Source organism: Panicum hallii, chromosome 8 (assembly GCF_002211085.1).
Source record: "Panicum hallii strain FIL2 chromosome 8, PHallii_v3.1, whole genome shotgun sequence".
NCBI lineage: Eukaryota > Viridiplantae > Streptophyta > Magnoliopsida > Poales > Poaceae > Panicum > Panicum hallii.
In genome coordinates this window covers 31,246,883-31,252,980 of record NC_038049.1, presented here as the reverse complement: position 1 = coordinate 31,252,980, position 6,098 = coordinate 31,246,883, and the positions used below count along the sequence as shown (strand labels likewise).

The 6,098-nt window shown below is 48.4% G+C and overlaps 1 pseudogene; it reads right to left on the bottom strand.

The window, feature by feature from the left end:
- Positions 1 to 5,061: 5,061 nt before the first annotated feature.
- Positions 5,062 to 5,815, bottom strand: LOC112903724 (annotated as a pseudogene).
- Between the last annotated feature and the right edge of the window lie 283 nt (positions 5,816 to 6,098).

Here is a 6,098-nt window from a genome sequence, read left to right as displayed (position 1 = left end):
ATTCGGGAGCGTATCCTAATCCGGGGCTTGGAGCGTCTCCGGGTGTTGGAGCGTCTCCGGGTGTTGGAGCATCTCAGAATCCGGGAACTTGGCCACCACCACAGGGAACTTGGCCGCCACCACCAAGTTGAGCTATTCACACTTTGACTTATCGATATGTTGCAACTTTAGGACTTGTGTATGATATTTGAACTTGGAACTATGAACTTGCTCTATCGTGGATGATTGTATTGTGTTGCAACTCTAGAACTTGGTCTATTGTGTTTGAACTTGGCCTATTGTCTATTGTGTTTGAACTTGGCCTATTGTGGATGACTGTATTGTGGTCTATTGTGGATGAATCTCTTTATTGTGTTGTGGTCTATATTGTGGTATATTGTCTACTGAATAAAAATAGGTTCTGGACCCTTTGCCGAGAGCCCCAGGTTTTGCCGAGAGCAGGCTCTCGGCAAAGGGTCCTAAACTTTACCGAGAGCATGGCCTAGCTCTCGGCAAAGAGGCCCATTCTTTGCCGAGAGCAGGCACTCGGCAAAGAGGCCCATGCTTTGCCGAGAGCAGGCTCTCGGCAAAGGTGCGCCTGTTTGCCGAGTGCCGGGTCAGGTTCTCGGCAAAGGTGCCGTAACGGCCACACAGCCTACAGGTAGTAACCTTTTCTTTGCCGAGGGCCCCGTTTGCTCTCGGCAAATAGTTTGCCGAGCGCCCGAGAAAGGGCTCTCGGCAAAGCCTCCTTTGCCGACAGAAAATTTGCCGAGAGGTCTTTGCCGAGAGCCCCTCTCGGCAAACTCTTTGCCGAGAGGCTTTGTAGATTTACCGAGTGCTTCTGGCACTCGGCAAATCTGCTGCATCCGGTAGTGATTGTTTTCGTTTTAAAAAAATTATTCCACGTTCATAAAAAGTTGTTCTGAAAAATAATCATCAAAATATATTTATGTGTGATCTAGTTTTGAAGATCATGTTGCAACGAACACACCGGGACAATTAGAATTTTATTTGAACATTTGATTCGAAAGTTATGAACTTCTCTCTTTGCATCTTGTATGCATGTGCGCTGTCAGCTTTATTGGGCCATTAGTAAACTGGCGCTAATCACGCTCCCACCCGCGCCATTGGGGGCCTTCTGTGACGGAAAAGCTCCACAAGCGCGCGCGACCTCGAATGTTAAGTTAGTGTCGCGAAACACCCTGCTGCTAAATATCCGATTGTTCGATAACAGCTAATTCTCCATAGTTTAAATTAAATAGGCCTTCTGTTACAAACAGTATATCTTCTTTAGTCTAGGAAGCATTGTGGTTGCGTGGTAGTTATAGTAGTATATGCATTTACGATCAAAAGTAGTATATGCAATAGTGTCAAATATGATATTGTGATGGATATGCACAAATAATGACAGAACTTAGGAAGTACTATGTAAATAATTAATATATGTATATATAACCATTATAGATGTTCTATTATGATTTCATACTTCACGTATCTACTTTTCGTACGGTCAGATATATTCTATATTATGAGATGCACATATTGGAGTAGCTACAAACGAGTGCAGAAAAAATTTCCTATGTATAATCAGTTTTGTTTTGGTTCAATCTTATTCGGCATGTGCAACATGTAATTTTTAATGCTTTGTGAGTCTTGAGAACTAATGCAACTATAGCAGGCAAAATATGGGATGGGTCAAAAATGGGCCGGCACTGGTCCTACATTGTTCTTGGCCCGATCCAGGCATGTCATGTGGTTTGGTTTCCATAGTGCTTGGGCTGGCAGACCTAGTAAGGCATAGTGTCCTTTTACCGGACATTGGGCATTGTGCATGGAACCAGCATGGCTGGTGTGGGCAACTCTAGACTAGGCCCAAAAAGCAAACTAGCTCTTTATGGATATTAGGGTATCCCAACCCTCCAATTAGAATGATTTTTATAGCAGAATTTTTAGCTTATGTGGCACCATAATAAACGAGAGAGTGGAAAGAGAAGGAAGAAACTAGACCTCATGCAAGACCCAGTGTCAACCCGTAAATCAATACACTAGACACTACAAGTTGTCTATTGTGAGTGAGATGGTGTCTTCGTAATAAATGGAGAACAAATATGATAGGTGGAGAAAAAAGTGTGAGTTTAATAGAAATCCACACCAAGATATCATGGGTTGTAGAGTGTAGTTTCTAAAGGTGGTATCTTGATGATATGGCAATATAGACACTATCAATAGGTATTATGAGTTGGAATTGCCCTTATGCTCCCTACTGTCGGTGTTTAACCTCCAAGCCCACTGAGAGATACCCCCGAGGTGGTAGATTGTAGGTAGGGTGTCTCTGAGATTAGAAATTTGAAAGTGCAAGGAACACGAAACTTTAGATGATGATTGTTTGGAGGGGGTCCCTACCTGCTCTTATATAGTCTGGTGGATAGGGTTACATGGAATCTTAACTTGATACTAGCTTAGAAGTCCTACCCGTGTACTACTCGAGTAGTTTCCTTTGTTCCGACTAGTCCTACTCCTATCCGAGTACAATAGATATAAGGTATAGAGCGGTCCCTTATTCTAGATATTTCTATGCCTTATAAGCAGTCCCACTGCCCCAGGGTCTGACAAACCACTGAGCTCTTCATAGCTGAGTACTGCAGGCTTCCGAGTGCTTCTGATGTTGTCTTCGGTTTCTTCTGAAACTCTATCTTAAAGACTTCATCCGAGTACTTTCTTAGCTGCTTCGAGGCTATGATGTGCTCATGATCCGAGTAGTTTTAAGTCTTCTTTTATATGGGGTGCGATAAAATCGCACACCATATAGAGTAGCCCCCGAGTCTTAGCTTGAATCGAAGAATCAGGCTGAGGGCCAAATCAGCCTTGAATCTTCTTTCCTTATCTTTCAAATAATTTAAAAAATAATCCATCAGTGACACGTATCTCGTAGCCCTCGAGTCTTGAATCCAAGTCCCAAAAATTTTGGAAAAAAGAATCCAAATGAACATGGCATACATTGCAGTGTATGTTATATATTTGTAAAATGATAAAAATAGGAAAAATTGGAACAAACTTCGAAAAACCCCTTTTTCGGAATAAAATTCCTGAAAAATGGTTAATCAAATAACTTCTGCAAAATTATCCTAACTTACCTCTCAAAATAAATCTTATCTCTAATTTAATGGCTAGGTTAGATCTCTGGGTTAAAAATTTGAAAAATCTCTTATTTTAGAATAAAATTCCTGAAATAATGGTTAAATCCCGAGATAAATCCTCAGAAGCCTCTTAAATCGGGTTCTTCTTCGAGTCTTCGGAGTAGTTTTGCGGCGTCCCGCCCCCGAGCCTATGAGTCAGGTGAGTTGTAGGAGCCATGTCGAGTAGTTATTGGCGCGTAGCCCCTGAGTACGGGAACTAGCGGAACCATTGGAGATGTGCCGAGTAGTAATCCGCAAAGCCCCCGAGCCTGAAGCCCAGTGGAACCGTTAGAGATGCACCGAGTGGTAATCCGCCCAGCCCCCAAGCCTGGGAGCCAGCGGCACCGTTAGAGATGCGCCGAGTGACCTGGCGGATTGTCTCTGAAGCACGATCTTTATGTTAATACTTATTGAATTATTCAAAGTACTTTCAGGACTGATAATCAAAGGACTTAGTCATAACACGAGACGCTTGGGTTATTTTACTCCGAGTGCAATGTCTCTGAAAGTAATCAATAACTTGGTGTTCGGTAGATAGCTCCTTGATAGAGCTCTTCAAGCAAATCAGAATTTACCTATTCCACACGGTACTCTGGTTTGCTTGGAATTGTAGGCCCGATAACCTCTTCGACTTTTTGGTAGTTACCATGCTCTAGGTTCTGATGAACCTTATAGGCTAGTACACGAAGTAGTCGTAAGTATGGGCTTAGAGACCCCTTCAGTAGTTTGACTCTCGAAGTTACTATCTGTTGTAATATCTGTTGTAAGACTAGTACTTGGAGCTATTACTGGAGTTCTTCAGACCAACCGGGTAGTCGCAACTACTCGCGATTCTCTGGTAATTATGGGCTTGGTGACCCCTTCACTATTACAAGCGTCTCGCCTATACTGTCTGAAGTGAGACTAGTATTCGGAGCTTTTACTGGAACCTTGTACTGGTCTCGTGCGCTGTTGAAGCGTTCGAGTAGCTTGTAACATTCGAGTGAACCTTCCTAGCGTAGATGTCACATAATTCATCCTGAATTTGTGATTGTAATCGAGTAGTTTCTCACTCTTGATGTCATCAAGGGTGAGTTCTTGCTAGGCAGCCTCGGACGTCACGGCCTCTCAATCTGGTCCAGGACCCGAGTGATGGTCACGCAACCTGGCTGTCTGGCAGATGCGTTCCCTCCAGCCAGCCCCGATTAACATAGCCTCTCAGTCTGGTCCGATAGGACCCCAAGCGATGGCCATGCTACCTAGCTGTCTGGAGTTGAGCTAGGGTAGTTGAGGCCGTCGCTATAGCATGTCCATGTCGCGGTACAAGCTGAAGTCAAGCCGAGTAGTTGAAGCTGAGTAGTTGAAGTAGTCGTCGGCGGGTTGATGTTGCTGATTTATCGAAGTAGTCGTAGCTCGACCCTTGCTGGAGTGGAGTTACGTAGTCGAGATCATCGAAGCGACGTGGGCTGCAGCGGAGTCGAGGTTGTTGTCGGAGGTACCACGACAGTGTCGCAGCACTAGCCGGAGCGGAGCCATATAAGCGACGAGCACATCTTGCCTAGGATATATCACTTGCCAAACCCTCACTACAAGAAAACAGCTTAATTTCGTCGGCCAGAAACCGTCGAAAATAGGAAAAAAACCGTCAAAAATGTCTATTTTCATCGGTCGGTCGACAAAAATAGGCCGACGGAATAAACTCGACGAAAATGAACGCATTTTCATTGGCAACTGAGGAAAATAAAATTATATTCGTCGGCTGTGCTGGCCGACGAAAATATTTTCATCGGCCAGCACAGCCGACGAAAATAATTTAGTGGTTTTCATTGGCCTCGAGTACCGACGAAAATAGACATTTGACTGCAGTACGAAATGATAGTAATACTGACATCTAAAGTGATTAATTTGGTGCCACCAGCTCAGCAGCTTATGCTTGGCAGGCCGGAAGGGGAGCGCCGCAGAGGCACTTGTTGTGCCGGAAGCTGTAGACCTCGAAGCTGGCCATGCCGCTCGGGAGCTCGTCGCAGAGCTGGTTGTAACTGACGTTGAAGAACATGAGCTGGCTCAGGTTCCCGACCGCCGCCGGGATGCCGCCGTGGATCGCGTTGTGGCTCACGTCCAGCGAGGCTAGCCGCTCCGGGAACTCCAGCCGGGACATGTCGAAGCTCAGGGTGTTGCAAGACAGGTTGACGGCGACCAGCAGCGTCCTCCCGCCCCCGAACAGGACGGAGGCGTCGCCGGGGTGAGCGTGTTGCGGGACAAGTCCACCTGTACGAAGCTGACGGCGGCGAACTCCGCGAACCGCGGCCGAGGTTGATGCTGGCTAGGCGCGGGAGCGCGGCCAGGGACGCCAGGATGGCGCCGGTGAGCACGTTGAAGGATAGGTCCAGCGACCTGAGCGCGCGGAGCTCGCCCAGGAACGCCGGCACGGGGCCCGACACTCCGGTGTGGGAGATGGTGAGGTCCGTGAGGGCGGAGAGGCGGGCGAGCGCCGGAGGGATGGCGCTCGACACGCCGGGCACGTGGAGGAACAGGAGCTCCTGGAGGCCGGTGAGGCGGGCGATGGCGGTGCCGGGCACGGGGCCGTTGACGCCAGCGTCGCACATGATGGTCAGGCTGATGATGCGGCGGCCGCCCGTGGCCGTGGCGGAGGAGGATGTCGCGATGGCAGCGGAGGCGCGCGGGAGCGGCGCGGGGGGGGGGGGGGGGGGGGGGGGGGGCGCGGGGGCTGGCAGCGTTGGCAGACCACTGGACCGAGCGAGCGAGCGAGCAGCGGCGCGGATTTCAGCATGGTCGGCCACCAGAAGGGAACTCAGGAGGCGCGGATTAGCCTCCGGGCACTGGTCACCAGATCCCCAGCACCACCTCCGTCACGGAACGAGGCAACCGCGATCGGAATTCCGCCCCGGCGCCTGGTCGATCCGAGCGAGCCCGCGGCAGAACCCCGCTGATCCGGGGCCTCAA